A 15,817-nucleotide genomic window follows, 5' to 3' on the forward strand; every position below is an offset into this window, starting at 1 on the left:
TGGCTTTTAGTTTTTTAGGAGGGGGGTTATTATTTTATTTTTAGATCATGTTTGAGCATAAATTTCGTAGTTAAAAGGTCAATTTCTCTTCATGGGGACGTAGAATAATCTTTCAAAGTAGATATGTCTAAACTAAGCTTATGCTCCTCCGATTATTTTTTGAAGCATGTATTTTATTTTTATTTAAAAAAAAAAATCCATATCATCTGTTTGATTGTTAATAGTTCCATTTCTATTTTCATAGTAATTCACTTTTAATTGCTAATTAAATACAAGTCAACACATATCATTTTGATAATTGGATTCTTTGTTACATAGTAAAGAGGGAATTTGGTAAAAATATTCAGGATTTCTTGTGAGGTACACCAATACATCAATTTATAGAAGTTATTCAGCAAAATAGTAATAATAAATAAATAATAGAAGTTAAAATTGCTTTAGATTTGGCTAATCTAAAAGTACATTTTTCTATTTGTGGGGCCCGGCCCAAAATATTGGGCTAGTTAAATACGAGCCCGTCCGAGAAGCATCGTGTCCGAGGAGAAGTCATAGCCAAAACATTATTCAAGCCCACTGCGGTGAAAGAAACCTGTCCGAGGAGTAACACCTCCTCGGACACTACGAAGTCCAGACCAAGAGCTCGCCCCAACCACTGCAGTTCATCCTCCAAGCATATAAAAAAGAATAAAACCCAAAATATCTCATGGAAAGCTGCCACCACCACATTAAATGTGTCACAACCACCCTCTTGGCCGCATTAATGAGGAAAAGACCCCTGAACAGTACTACCTTGGCCACTGCAACTCACAAGGGAGTGATAAGGGTGTTTGATAGGACAGGTGCTCAAGTGGGGGCTTAGATGATCAACAAGTGTAAGGTTCAGATAAGAATGAAAGAGCTATATAATGTAGTAGAGTCCCTCAAAGAAGGGGACGAAAAAATGTATTATCTGTACCCAGAAATTATAATCTTCTGTAAGACATCCATTCTTGTGTTTTTGTTTCTGCAATGACGTTGTCCATACATCAGACCGACTAAGTTCACTGAGGCTAAGTTCTTTGACCCATCCTCTACAAAGATTTATTGTGTGTTGCACCTTGGGCCAAGGCCTGATCAGTAGGATCTGGACCAAGAAAATCGTGCAACTACAATTGGCGCCGTCTGTGGGAAGAACTAGGGCATCAGCTAGCACAACGGTCGAGTATGGCAGAACTAGGCCCACACCAGGAGAATCCTCACCAGGCTAACTCCCAACAGACACAACCCGCCGAGTCCCAGAGGCAAAATAACCCCACCAACCCAGGCGGCAGGGGGAATCGTGAGGGAAGTGTGCATACTATCCGGACGAGCCAGAGCCACACTCAGATAGGTAGTCACGTGTCCCAGAAGCGAAATAGTCATCAGGCCATGCAGCGAGAGATAGATGACCTGAAAAGGAAGTTACGACGTGTGCGGCGAAAACGATCTCCCTCTGACTCAGACGAGTCTTCTAATGTGGAGGATGCGAGTTACCGACGGAGGTCAAGGACCCCCCCAAGTGAAACTTTTTCCTACGAAAGGGAACCATGCCCTGTACGGAAGTATGAGAACCCATCCAGCAAGGGTTCGGGGAACGATGTTATGAAGAAGGCGTTGGACCAGGTTTCAAGGTCACCCTTCACGTATAGAATTGAAGGGGCTAAGCTGCCTCGACACTTCAACCAACCGGCGTTCTCCATCTATAACGGCCGAGCAGACCCAGTAGAGCATGTGAGCCAGTTTAACCAGAAAATGGCAATCTACTCGCAAAATGAAGCCCTAATGTGCAAAATCTTCCCATCCAGCTTGGGATCAATGGCGATGAGGTGGTTTAACAGCCTGAAGACAAATTCCATAGGCTCCTACAAGCAGCTTACTCAGGCTTTCTGCTCCCGTTTTATCACAAACACCAGAGTCCCTCGACCCCTTAGTTCACTATTGTCCTTATCCATGCACGAAGGAGAAACCCTGAAAGCATACTCGGATAGATATTGGGAGGTGTATAACGACTTAGATGACAACCATGATGATGTTGCTATCAGCACGTTCAAAAGTGGCCTTCCCATCGAGCATGGCTTAAGGAAATCCCTCACTGGTAAACCAGTTGCCGACGTTCATCAGTTGATGGATAGGATCGACAAGTACAAAAGGGTGGAGGAAGATCAGCTGCAAGGAAGGGGAAAGGAGAAGGTCATCCCCCCCAAAGAAAATGACTTTAGGTCGGAACGGTATAACCCTAGCCAGCCGAGGAGAGATTTTTCGCGACAGGCTGGACAGAGCCACCCACAAACAGTGAATGCCGTGTTCAAGGAGCCAGTACAACAGGTGCTGGAGAAAGTAAGGAACGAGCCCTATTTTAGATGGCCAGGAAAGATGGCCGGAGACCCTTCCAAACATAACCAGGACCTGTACTGTCACTACCATCAGGACCATGGGCATACCACTGAGGATTGCAGGAATCTATGGAATCACCTAGATCAGTTGATCCGAGAAGGGAAGTTACGTCACCTTCTGCACCCCTCGAGCGGCCATCCCGGTCAAGCAATACAAGAGTCTCGAAAGGATGTGTCCTTAAGACCCCTCACCGGAACGATACACGTCATCCTCGCTGCACCAGGAAGAATTGGGCCACCCATCCCCAGGGTACTGGCTGTTGATCGGCTCCCCTCCGAGGATAGGCATAGGGAACCCAAAAGGTTAAAAAAGCGAAGCTCTTTGATACTGGGATTCTCGGACGAGGATAAGAGAGGAACTATTCAAGCTCACGACGATGCCTTGGTGGTTACGTTAAAAATTGGAGGTTTCGATGTGAAAAGGGTGTTAGTAGACTCAGGAAGTGTGATAGAGATAATGTACCCTGATCTATACAAGGGGCAGAACCTGAAGCCGGAAGATTTGGCAGCTTATGATTCCCCCCTTCTCAGCTTCGAAGGGAGGATTGTTACACCAAAAGGGCAGATCCGACTACCCGTGCAGATTGGGTCGGAGGTGGTGGAGGTAAATTTTATCGTGGTCGACGCTTACTCACCCTACACCGCAATAGTTGCTAGGCTATGGATCCACGCCCTAGAAGCCGTATCCTCCACACTCCACCAAAAAGTAAAATACCCATCCAGAGGACAAGTAGAAGAGATCCGAGGAGATCAGGCCGTAGCCAGGAAGTGTATGGTTGCCGCCATCTTACATTGGCCCGATGCCGAGTCCTCGGCCCTACAGAGCTTATAGCAACCAGCCTCCTCGGCCAGGCAAGGGGACGGGCTAGCCGAGGAGATAAGGTGTGAAAGTTTAGATAAGATCGCTGTCAACAACGAACCGGAGAAGTTTTTTCAGGTCGGCTCTGAGTTGCCTTCTCAAGAAAAAGAAGAACTGGTTAGATTTCTCAGAGGAAATGTCGACGTGTTTGCATGGGACGCCTACGACGCCCCGGGAGTTGATCCTAGCCTTATTTGTCACCACTTGAACGTCAACCCCTCTTCCACTCCAAAGAAGCAGCCACCCCGATGCCCTTCAAAGGAACATGCTAGTGCCGTAAGAGACGAGGTGGCAAAACTGAAAAAAGTAGGGGCTATTAAAGAGGTCTTTTACCCCGAATGGTTGGCAAACACGGTGATGGTAAGGAAGAAGACAGGGAAGTGGAGGGTCTGTGTGGACTTCACGGACCTGAACAAGGCGTGCCCAAAGGACCCATTCCCCCTACCCCGAATCGACAGGTTGGTGGATGCAACCGTGGGTCACCCTCGGATGAGCTTCCTGGACGCCTTCCAGGGCTATCATCAGATCCCCCTTGCGCTAGAAGACCAAGAGAATACGGCTTTCATGATGCTCATCGGAAATTATCACTATAAGGTGATGCCGTTTAGACTGAAGAACGCAGGCTCAACCTACCAAAGGATGATGACCCGGATGTTCGAGCCACAGCTGGGCAAGATCATTGAGGTTTACATAGACGATATGGTTGTAAAGAGCAAAAGGGTGTCCGAGCACGTGAAAGACCTCGAAAAAATCTTCGCTATCTTAAAGGAACACCGGTTGCAGTTGAATGCTTCCAAATGTTCATTCGGGGTCGGGTCGGGGAGATTTTTAGGGTACATGGTAACCCACAGGGGAATAGAAGTGAGCCCCGATCAAATCAAAGTAATAAACAGCCTACAGGCTCCTTGGAACCCGAAGGAAATGCAGAAGCTCACTGGTATGATTGCAGCATTAAACCGGTTCATATCGCGGTCAGCGGATCGATGTCGACCTTTTTACCTCCTGATAAATAAGTGGAAAGGGTTTGAATGGTCGGAGGATTGTGTTCTGGCTTTCCAACAGCTTAAGGAATACCTGTCACGACCACCCATCATGTCCAGCCCTGAGGCAGACGAGGTGTTGTTTGCGTATATCGCTGTAGCTCCCCATGCTGTAAGCCTGGTACTGATACGGGATGATAATGGGGTGCAGCGACCGGTTTACTATGTGAGCAAATCATTACATGAGGCCGAGGTGCGATACCTACGTCTAGAAAAGGCAATTCTGGCGATAGTACATGCCACCTGGAAGCTCCCTCATTACTTTCAGGCGCATACGGTCATTGTTCTAACTCAACTTCCCCTTCGGGCAATGCTTCGAAGCGCTGACTACATAGGAAGGATCGCCATGTGGAGTGCGCTTTTGGGGGCCTTTGATATTAAATATATGCCCAGATCCTCCATCAAAGGTCAGGTCCTCGCAGACTTGGTAGCGGAGTTTGCTGAACCCTCTATAGAAACAATATCCGAGAAGAAAGACATGGATGGAAAATCGGTTGGTGTAATTTCAGCAGGGGGGACCTTGCATTGGAAGGTCTACGTGGATGGCGCGGCCAACCAGAGAGGATCTGGAATTGGGATAGTTTTAATATCACCGGACAGTGACGCCATTGAAAAATCACTGAGGCTCGGATTTTCGACTACGAACAATGAAGCCGAATACGAGGCCTTACTTCAAGGGATGACAATGGTTCAAAGATTGGGCGGAAGAGTAATAGAAGCATTCTCAGACTCCAAGTTGGTCGTCGGACAAGTGATGGGTGAGTTGGAAGCCAGAGATGCTAGGATGCAAGAGTATCTAGAACAAGTCAAACGCCTACAGACGAGTTTTGAGTCATTCAATCTGACGCACATTTCTAGGAGTGTAAACACCCATGCAGACTCGCTGGCCACTCTTGCCACGTCCTCGGCGCATAATCTGCCACGAATGATCCTTGTTGAAGATCTAGTCCAGGCAAGTCCCATCAGCAGAAACCCGGCCCAAGTCCATCAGATCAGACAGAGTCCAGGCTGGATGGATCCCATAAAGAACTTCCTCCAAAACGACATCTTACCGGAGGAAAAACTAGAGGCAGAGAAGATACGTAGGAATGCTCCTCGGTTCTGGCTATCAGAGGACCACAAACTATATCGGCGCTCCTACTCTGGACCGTACCTACTCTGCGTACATCCAGAAGAATCCGAGTCTCTACTTGAAGAGTTACACGAGGGAATTTGTGGAAGTCACACCGGAGGAAGGTCGCTGGCGCACAGGGCACTCACCCAAGGATACTGGTGGCCGAACATGCAAAGAGAGGCCCAATAATACGCTAAAAAATGCGATCAGTGCCAAAGATTTGCCCCGAATATCCACCAGCCCGGAGGGGTTCTCAACCCACTCTCTAGCCCATGGCCGTTCGCATAATGGGGTCTTGATATTGTCGGACCTTTCCCCAAAGCCGCGGGGAACAAGCGATACATAATAGTCGGGACCAATTACTTCACTAAATGGGTGGAGGCTGAACCTTTGGCCAACATTAGGGACGTGGATGCCTAGAAATTCATCTGGAAGAACATCATCACCCGCTTCGGAACTCCACGTACACTCATTTCCGACAATGGTCTTCAATTCGACAGTAAGAGTTTTAGGGAGTATTGCCGCGAGTTTGGGATCATTAACCGATATTCCACCCCCGCTTACCCCCAAGGAAATAGGCAAGTCGAAATCGTAAACAAGGTCATAGTGAACGGACTGAAGAAAAGACTGGATGAGGCAAAGGGGAGATGGGTAGAAGAGCTCCCGCACGTCTTATGGACCTATCGGACAACGCCGCGACGCTCAACCGGTGAGACCCCCTTTTCGATGACTTATGGGGCTGAGGCCGTGCTCCCAATCGAGAACAACTTTCCCACACTGAGGTCTAACTCGTTTACCCCAGACGGTAACGACAAGTTATTGGGAAGAAGTCTAGACCTAGCCGAGGAAAGAAGGGAAAAAGCAACGATTCATATGGCCTATTATCACCAAAAGCTGAGACAAGGGTATAATGCCAATGTTAAACTGCGACCTCTAGGTCCGGGTGATCTCGTGATGAGGAAGATTTTCGGCAGCGCAAAAAACCCCTCTTGGGGCAAGTTGGGGCCCAATTGGGAAGGACCATACCGTGTCACATCCGTGGCCGGGATAGGTGCCTACTACCTAGAAGATTTGGATGAAAAAACTGTACCTCGACCATGGAATGTAAATAACCTCAGAAGATATTATTATTAATGAAAATGGCTTAGCCCATGTTTTGTTTCGTGATTATCCTCTGCCTACTAGTCTATTTACGACTATTCATAGTTTTAAACAGAACCTAAGTCCTGCATGGATCCTCGGACCACAGACTTAGGGGAAATTATTACTCATGACAACTTATACAAGTTTTAAACAGAACCTAAGTCCTGCATGACTCCTCGAACCACAGACTAGGGGAAATTATTACTTATGGCGACTATTCATAGTTTTAAACAGAACCTAAGTCCTGCATGGCTCCTCGGACCACAGACTTAGGGGAAATTATTACTCATGACAACTTATACAAGTTTTAAACAGAACCTAAGTCCTGCATGGCTCCTCGGACCACAGACTTAGGGGAAATTATTACTTATGGCGACTATTCATAGTTTTAAACAGAACCTAAGTCCTGCATGGCTCCTCGGACCACAGACTTAGGGGAAATTATTACTCATGGCAACTTATACAAGTTTTAAACAGAACCTAAATCCTGCATGGCTCCTCGGACCACAGACTTAGGGGAAATTATTACTTATGGCAACTATTCATAGTTTTAAACAGAACCTAAGTCCTGCATGGCTCCTCGGACCACAAACTTAGGGGAAATTATTACTTATGGCGACTATTCATAGTTTTAATGCATGGCTCCTCGGACCACAGACTTAGGGGAAATTATTACTCATGGCGACTTATACAAGTTTTAAACAGAACCTAAATCCTGCATGGCTCCTCGGACCACAGACTTAGGGGAAATTATTACTTATGGCAACTATTCATAGTTTTAAACAGAACCTAAGTCCTGCATGCCTCCTCGGAACACAGACTTAGGGGAAATTATCGCTCATACAAGTTTTAAACAGAACCTAAGTCCTGCATGGTTCCTCGGACCACAAACTTAGGGGAAATAATTACTTATGACAATTTGGAAAACTATTACCTAAGGGAAATCATTTTAAGGCGTGCGCGCAGTCTAGCACCATTGCAACCCTCATTCAAATTCACTACATGACATCCACTTCACCTTGACCGTTTATATCATTACTAGCGTTAAATAAAGGGATGGTACCAGCATAAATCCATAAAAATGAAGGAAACATTCTATATTAATATTCCGAGATCAATACAAAAAGAGAGGTCCTTACAAGAGAACACCAAAAACAGGACGACTCTCATTTAAAAAAAAAAAAAAAAAAAAAAAAAAAAAAAAACTGAAAGCCTAAGTGCTAAGCCTTAGCAGGGGGATCCTTCTTCTGCTCTGGCTGAGGAGGAGGAAGGTCGAAGATAGAGTCAACAGCGGGATCTTTCGCCTTGTCAGGCACGAGGACGGCATCAGGCACCGCCAAATCCTGCTCAGAAGCTGCTTGGACGCCGTCAGGATTCTTTCGGATCTCCTGAGGGTAGAAAACGTTCTCAGGCAGTCTTAGCGCCGAATCCGCAGGAACTCCTGCAGCATCAAGGGCCTGAGCCCATGAGATGCTGCAGTAGTCCCTGCACACCTCGGGGATCTCCTCGGATAGCCTGGCCTCCGTTTCTTGGACCCCGAGCTGGCGAGAAGCATTCTTTTCAGCCTCTGTGGCCTCTTGGATTAGCTGAGCCTCCTCTTTGACCCGCCGCAGCTCATCCTCAACTTTTTGCAGAGCAGTCTTAAGATCCAGCACTGCCTGCTTCTCGGTGGCAAGGTTGATCTGGGTCGAGTACAGCTCTTTGCGCTGGTCCTCCGCCTGGGTCTCAGCACTTTTCAAACCAGCCTCTGCACTTTTGCGCCGTTTCTCAGACTCCTTGAACTTCTCCGTGAGTTCAAGGTGATCGTGCTTGAGGGACCCCAAGGCTTTCTCCATCTCCGTCCGAGACTGGGTCTCAGCCTCAGCCCGATTGCGATTATCGCGACAAAATTCCTCAGCCACAAATACCTGCTGAGTAATTTGCGAACGAAACAAGATTGGTTTAGAATTTAACAGGGTTAAATAAATTAATAAAACAGTAAAAGGATTACTTACCATCACAAGATCCCTTTTGAGGGATAGGAAAATCTCGGGCTAAGAGAACCGCCTATAGGCCTCCATATCCCGAGGAAGGAGTAGGGGTTGCTCCAAGGCATCAGCCATGTACCCTGCTCGGCCCCGGTTGTACTCTCGGATCGACGAATTGTAAGGAATGGCAACCCCATCTAGCTCCAACTTAGGGCTCCATGTATGCGGGGTAGCGCGCACCTCAGCACGGTTCTCCTCATCCCGGCTCTCCGAGGAGTTTGCCCTCTTACTCCTCTGTCCCTTAGTAGCCTTTTGTTGCTTAGCAGGTCGGGAAGCCAGTTCACCCTCCTCATGAATGTCAGCCTGCCTCTTCTTTTTTATGTCAGGGTTAACCTTGAGGCCAGGGTCAGTAGGGACCTGAGGGGCGATTGGAGGAGGGTCTTGGGTTTGTGCCTTGGCAGGCGCCTTTGAGGACTGACCCTTTCCTCTGCTGGACATCAATTCTCGCAAAGACTTTCCCATATCACCTACTTCTCCGTCCGAGGAGTCGTCCGAGCAGGTTATTATGATTGGACCGCCAGCCACGGAATTGCGGTCCTACTCTCCTTCAGGATCAGAAAGCTCAACTACAGGGTCTTACTGAACCTCCTCCTCAAAATAAAACTCGTCTATCTCTTCCTCAAGGGAAAGACGAGATGATTCGGTTTGCCCCTCAACCGGAACAGCAACGCCAGGCTCGTCTGGCGGAGGTAGTTGCTCTGCTAGATAGGGATCTCGAACGCCGGGTAGTACGACTGGTGGAAGATCACGTTGAGCTAGGAACCCAGTCTTAGACACGTCAATCCTAGCCAACCTCGGACTGCCAGCCCTTATGGCGTGACCGATAGCTTGGAAAGAGCGGCTTAGAGGTTGATAGCCCAGAACCAGATGAGCTGCACGTAACTGTCCGTCCTTAGTAACGTAAACTTCTGACCTCAGAAGGTAGTTCAGCGCCGGCACATTCACGAAGTTTAGCCGAGGAGCGACATGAACTTTATCTGCAAACGTCCAAGAGAAGTGGGATTAGTTCATAAAATTCTCCAATTGTAAAGAAAGCGAGAAAAATAACCCCCCAATACTAAACCCTTTCCCAAAAAGGATTGGCCCTAAAGACGCCGCACCTGGGATTCCTGCCCGAGTCGGACAATGAATACCATCGAACCACTCCCCCGAAGCAATAAGGAAATCATTCTTCACGGTCTTATTGGATATTGGAAGACAAGAGATCAATCTAACAACCTCAGATCGGGATTTAAGATAATACCCTCCGCTCTCGAGGCGGTGACACTCGTACAGATAAACCACATCGTGCCAAGTAAGGCCTAGATTCATCCGCTCGTCTAAGACATCTACACAGTCTAGTATCTTGAACATATTTGGGGCACACTGATGCAGCATCAACCTATGGTTGAACAGGTATTCCCTTGTAATCCTACGCATGGGAAGTGTCATCCTTCCCTCTATGAAAGCAATCATAGGGATAACAACTTCTCCCTCGTTTCTATCTGTCAATACTCCTTCAAGAGGACAATACTGCAGCCCCACCCCCGGGGGAATGTGGTATTTTGCCCTAAAGGCCTCCATAGCGGCCGGAGTATTTACTAATTTTTCGAATCTACCCATCTGAGCTGTACTGGAGGAATGAAAATAAAGACCGAGGAGAAAAACAAAATCCGAGGAAGAAATCGAAGCGACAAAGCGAACGGAACTTACAGATATCTTCTCAAATGACCGATGAGGTGATCGGAAAGCTCTTCTATGGAGGGTGCTTCGCAGAAACGACTATGAAGATCTGAAGGAAGGAGGTGCTCAAGGATTTCTGGGCGCTGGAGTTCTCTAGAGGTCTCTATTCTGATGTGCGAATAAAAAAAGAAAAAGGGAGCCTGTCTGACGTCTTATATAGCCAGGAGGAGAGAGAAAAGATCGATCTTGCCTAAAAAGTCGAGAAATAATGATGGCCGTTCGATCCACGCCTCACCGTTGGATGAAGGGGACAAAAAGTTTCCGGAAGTAAATGGCCGCGCCTCGTAAATTGTAGCGCGTCCAAAGTAACTACCCGCACACGCGCCCCAAGCCCTCCTTACTTCCATCCTCTCACTGACATCAAAACCCCGCTTTTCTCCTCGGAAGGAGAGAAAAATCGGAGTTTTGAGGGGCTATTGTGGGGCCCAGCCCAAAATAATGGGCTAGTTAAATACGGGCCCGTCCGAGAAGCATCGTGTCCGAGGAGAAGTCATAGCCAAAACATTATTCAAGCCCAACTGCGGTAAAAGAAACCTGTCCGAGGAGTAACACCTCCTCGGACACTACGAAGTCCAGACCAAGAGCTCGCCCCAACCACTGCAGTTCATCCTCCAAGCATATAAAAAAGAATAAAACCCAAAATATCTCATGGAAAGCTGCCACCACCACATTAAATGTGTCACAACCACCCTCTTGGCCGCATTAATGAGGAAAAGACCCCTGAACAGTACTACCTTGGCCACTGCAACTCACAAGGGAGTGATAAGGGTGTCTGATAGGACAGGTGCTCAAGTAGGGGCTTAGATGATCAACAAGTGTAAGGTTCAGATAAGAATGAAAGAGCTATATAATGTAGTAGAGTCCCTCAAAGAAGGGGACGAAAAAATGTATTATCTGTACCCAGAAAATATAATCTTCTGTAAGACATTCATTCTTGTGTTTTTGTTTCTGCAATGACGTTGTCCATGCATCAGACCGACTAAGTTCACTGAGGTTAAGTTCTTTGACACATCCTCTACAAAGATTTATTGTGTGTTGCACCTTGGGCCAAGGCCTGATCAGTAGGATCTGGACCAGGAAAATCGTGCAACTACACTATTTATCATGAATTTTTTTACTTCTATCTACATTAAACTCTTTTTTTTCCCCCCAAATTAAAAATATTCTTCCTTTACTCGTTTTTTACCCATAGAATTACTCTTTTAGCCCCCTACTCTTTCCCATTTATTGCACTTGTGTATACGTGTAGTTAATTTTTTTTTTTTTTTTTTTTTTGAGAAGAACGTGTAGTTAATTTGGTATAAAAAAAATTGATCACTATCTGCTTTATTCATTAAAAAAATAAAAATTTGATCAACTGCTACCAGAATTTAGAAACAGCAGGGACCTTTGAGATACATAAACGCTTTTTATTTTTGAGATACATAAACTAGTTGTTACAACTGACAACTCGATGACTTATTTATATGCCAAATTTCTTGCTGCTATCATTTTTCAACTTTTATTATAATAATTGTCTAGTTAACTTGCTTCTATTTTTTAGATTACGAACAAATTAATAGATGCATGGCAGTATGGCACATTGAATGAAGCAAATAGCAATGCTTGCTTTCAAAAGATTAACTTATTTTACCTTATTTAAATTGCAAAAAGTACTCTTTAAAATCAAGGTTGGTAAATGGCACCCACACCACACCACACCTTCAAAAAGTGCAAGGCATAATTAGTAAAGAAATGTGTAATATCTAAAGAACGAATAAATAATAACAAAAGAACCAAGAACCAACTTTCTTTCATCATTTCTCTGTTGAAAACATGGGGGTAATTGTCTCATATTGCTATTGGATACAAAATTATATAATGCAACTATAGCTGCAATACTAATATTCCAACTAATAAATGGTCAAAGAGTGCTAATGTAGACAGTTTCAATCTGAATATCGAGATATAGACAGCTAATATGGACTGTCAAATATAATGGTCAAAGAGTGCTAATATAGACAGCTTCAATCCGAATATCGTGCTGATATAGACAGCTTCAATCTGAATATCTTCACCAGCTAAAACTTTATATGGAGATTTCAAGACCGATCATCTGAAAACTGGCAAGGCACTCAGATTCAATACTCAAAAGGAAAATGAAAAGAATTAGCATGATGGAAACGAAAAGCTAATTACTGAATTTGACTCTAAATTAGATAAAGAGAAATAGTTGAAAATAATATGAAAGCAACTGAGTTGTTAATTCACAAATGAAAACATAGAACATATATCAAAATTAGCAGATTGTTCTATACTCCAACTCATTCTCAGTTAGCAGATTTTTTTCTTAGGCTCTTATTTCTCAACAACTTTCTTCTTTACTGTCCAAGATGAGTGTTAAAAATATACATAGTATTGGTTCTCATCTTGAGGGGGAGTATCAAAGTTTAAATCAGAAAGGAAGAAAAGAAGAGGATCAGAAGCAAGGAAAAAAAAAACTCACCTTTTTGGAATTTCCTTACTAATGCACACACACTACCGGTTATTAATTATTACCCCCTTTGTCTCACAACATAGTAGCACAAGCGGCCAATTTGATTTAACAAAATCATGATATTTGTTGAACAAAAATTTGTACCAGTTCATAAAAATCAAACTGAGGATAAAGCGAATGAATATGCTGCAACATATTGCAGTTGGCAAATGAAACAGAAAGGTTCTGTTAGTTATGAAGGAAAAGGCTTATCCTGCAAGGACTGGGAGCAGTTTTCTCACTTAATAAATAAGTTGTGGAACTGAGAATTTCCTTTTCCCTCCCTCCCTCCCTCATTCACCAACAATTAAAATGCCAAAATTCCATTTATGAAACTTGTTTATTTTCAACAAATTAGTTAGAATCTAGAATTCTCTAAAAAACTCTTCCCCCCCCCCCCCTCTCTCTCTCTCTCTCTCTCTCTGAAACTCTCACCAAATATGAACTTCCAATTTTATTGAATGAAAGATTGTTACAACACAGCTTATATACAGTCTGAGAGGCTAATGCTAAGCAAAAAAATCTCTACCAAAAGGAAAATATCTACCAAAGCTAACAAACTTAGAAACAGAATCTAACCGAAATATTTAGATAACCTTCTAACCTTTATATGATCATAGCTAGCGGGGTCTGCCCTCCAGCATCTCCATCCTCCTGCTTAGGCCTATAGGAAACAAGGTTTCAATAAAGCAATTTTTATTTCTTGGAACAACAATATAAAAAATAAAAATAAACAACATCATCAAAAAATAAACAAAAACATCAAAAACGACAACATACCATCGGTTCTGAATGTGGGTTCGAACTATAAAGATGATGCACAAAACCAAAGCAGCTGCCCAGCGAATCAAAGGCCATGGAATTGGAGCGAAATAAAGGAAGTGGGATGCGATCATGATAATAACCAGTAGAACCGTAGGCATAACCATATCCACTATCTCAGGCAAGTTAGTGCTAGCCTTACGAATGAGCACAATGTAATTACTGAAAAAGAAACATGAAACAAATGACCAAGTATAGAAAAGAAAATTACAAATATGAAAGCAAAGAGTAAGTGTGTAGTCCAAAATTTGTATGGAAACAAGAAAAAGAAAACTTATGAACATGTTATTAAGAGCAGAACAATCCCAGAGAATCCAAATCACCCATACAATCCATTTCACAATTACCAAATTATTCTAGGATATAATTTACTGTCCTCCCTCTCTATTTTCATTGAATAAGGTAGACACAAACATAAACCAAAAAAAAAACACAAATTATTTGTTAATTAGGCAGAGAAAAGAATGAGGTAGAGGTGGTTTGACAATATGAAACAATCAATTTACTGTCCTCCCTCTCATATCCTACCATTTAACACAATTTCACAACTCGATTAAATCAGAACACACACCAAATGGAATCATAGCAACCCTCCTCCATTACATGGTGTACAACTACTGTTCTGCTGGGCATTCTTGTCCTTCTGCCTCATGTATGAGATGCGCTCTGCCTTTGTAGAACCATCTCATACATGAGGAAGAGAGTCAAAATGGCAATCCAGCGCTTCCATCCTCGTGAATACGATTTGACAACGGAATGCACTCCAAGGACAAGAATGCCCAACAGAATCGGAGGAAACGCTACGTCTATAATCTCTTCCAACAAAGCACAGTAGTTGTACACCATGTAATGGAGGAGGGTTGCTTCTAGAGAAAAAACGAAGAAGAAGAGCCAGGTGAGTACGAACAAAGCATCCATGATCGAATGTTGGAGAGGAGCACGGGTTTGGAGTTAGGGTTTTGCGGTGGGTTTAGTGTTTGTGTAGAGAGGGAGAGGCTTTAGTGAGTTCTTTGAGTCTGAGTGTTTTGAGAATGGATTTAATACAGGTGTGCCTAAAGTACTTACGGTGTGTCTCCGTGTGCTGTGCAAGTGCAATATTCTAGAATGTACTATACGACGTCGTATTCCTACGTGTTTTTTACGACAAATTGAGCCCAATGTTTTTTTTTTTTTTCTTTTTTTTTTTTTAGAGGGATATAATCTGAGTTGGATGGATTATTGGTTGGAAAATACATGTAATATACATCAAAGTAAAACCCTTTAAAAGCAAAACAAAACAAAACAATTAGAACTTCTTCAAAAGAAAAAAAAAAATTAGAACTTTTCTAATTAAGTCATAAAAATTAAGAGTTTTGGCTGAGAACAAAGTTTCTCTCCAAACTAGTTGGATGGATTATTGGTTGGAAAATACATGTAATATACATCAAAGTAAAACCCTTTAAAAGAAAAACAAAACAAAACAATTAGAACTTCTTCAAAAGAAAAAAAAAAAAAAAATTAGAACTTTTCTAATTAAGTCATAAAAATTAAGAGTTTTGGCTGAGAACAAAGTTTCTCTCCAAACTAGTTTGGAGAGAAACTCTTCAAACTTTTCATATATCTCTTTTTTGGGTGTAAATTTTGAAAATCTAACCGTTGAATTTCATGTTCCTTGTGTTCTTAACATGCATATTAAATTTCGTTCAAATCGGTTGTTTTTTACTATTCGATCAATAAACTTATTTTTTATATACAATTAATCACAAAAACTTGAAATTTTAACATTTGTTTGATGACATAGCAATTGATCTTTGAACTTCTTGAAATTTTGCAAACATGAAGGATATAATAAGAACATACAATTCAGCGGTTAGATTTTCAAAATTCACACTCAATATAAAGATATACAAGGAGTTTGAAGGGTTTCTCTCCAAACTAGTTTGGAGAGAAACTTTGTTCTTTGGCAGAGAGGCGAGAGGAAATTCCTTTAAAATGGCAGTATTGTCATTTCACCTTTTGAACAATCACCTTGAATGGAATGAATCCTTGATATTTGAAATTTGAATTGATTTATTTTTTCCCTCTAAAACCTACCTACATCCTAAAGTAATAGAATGGCTAATAAATAGTTAAAATATTTTAATGCCATAAATCATGGTTTTGTTATGTTATTCGGCGAAAAAAA

The sequence above is a fragment of the Quercus robur genome, chromosome 5 (assembly GCF_932294415.1).
Source record: "Quercus robur chromosome 5, dhQueRobu3.1, whole genome shotgun sequence".
Taxonomy (NCBI): Eukaryota; Viridiplantae; Streptophyta; class Magnoliopsida; order Fagales; family Fagaceae; genus Quercus; species Quercus robur.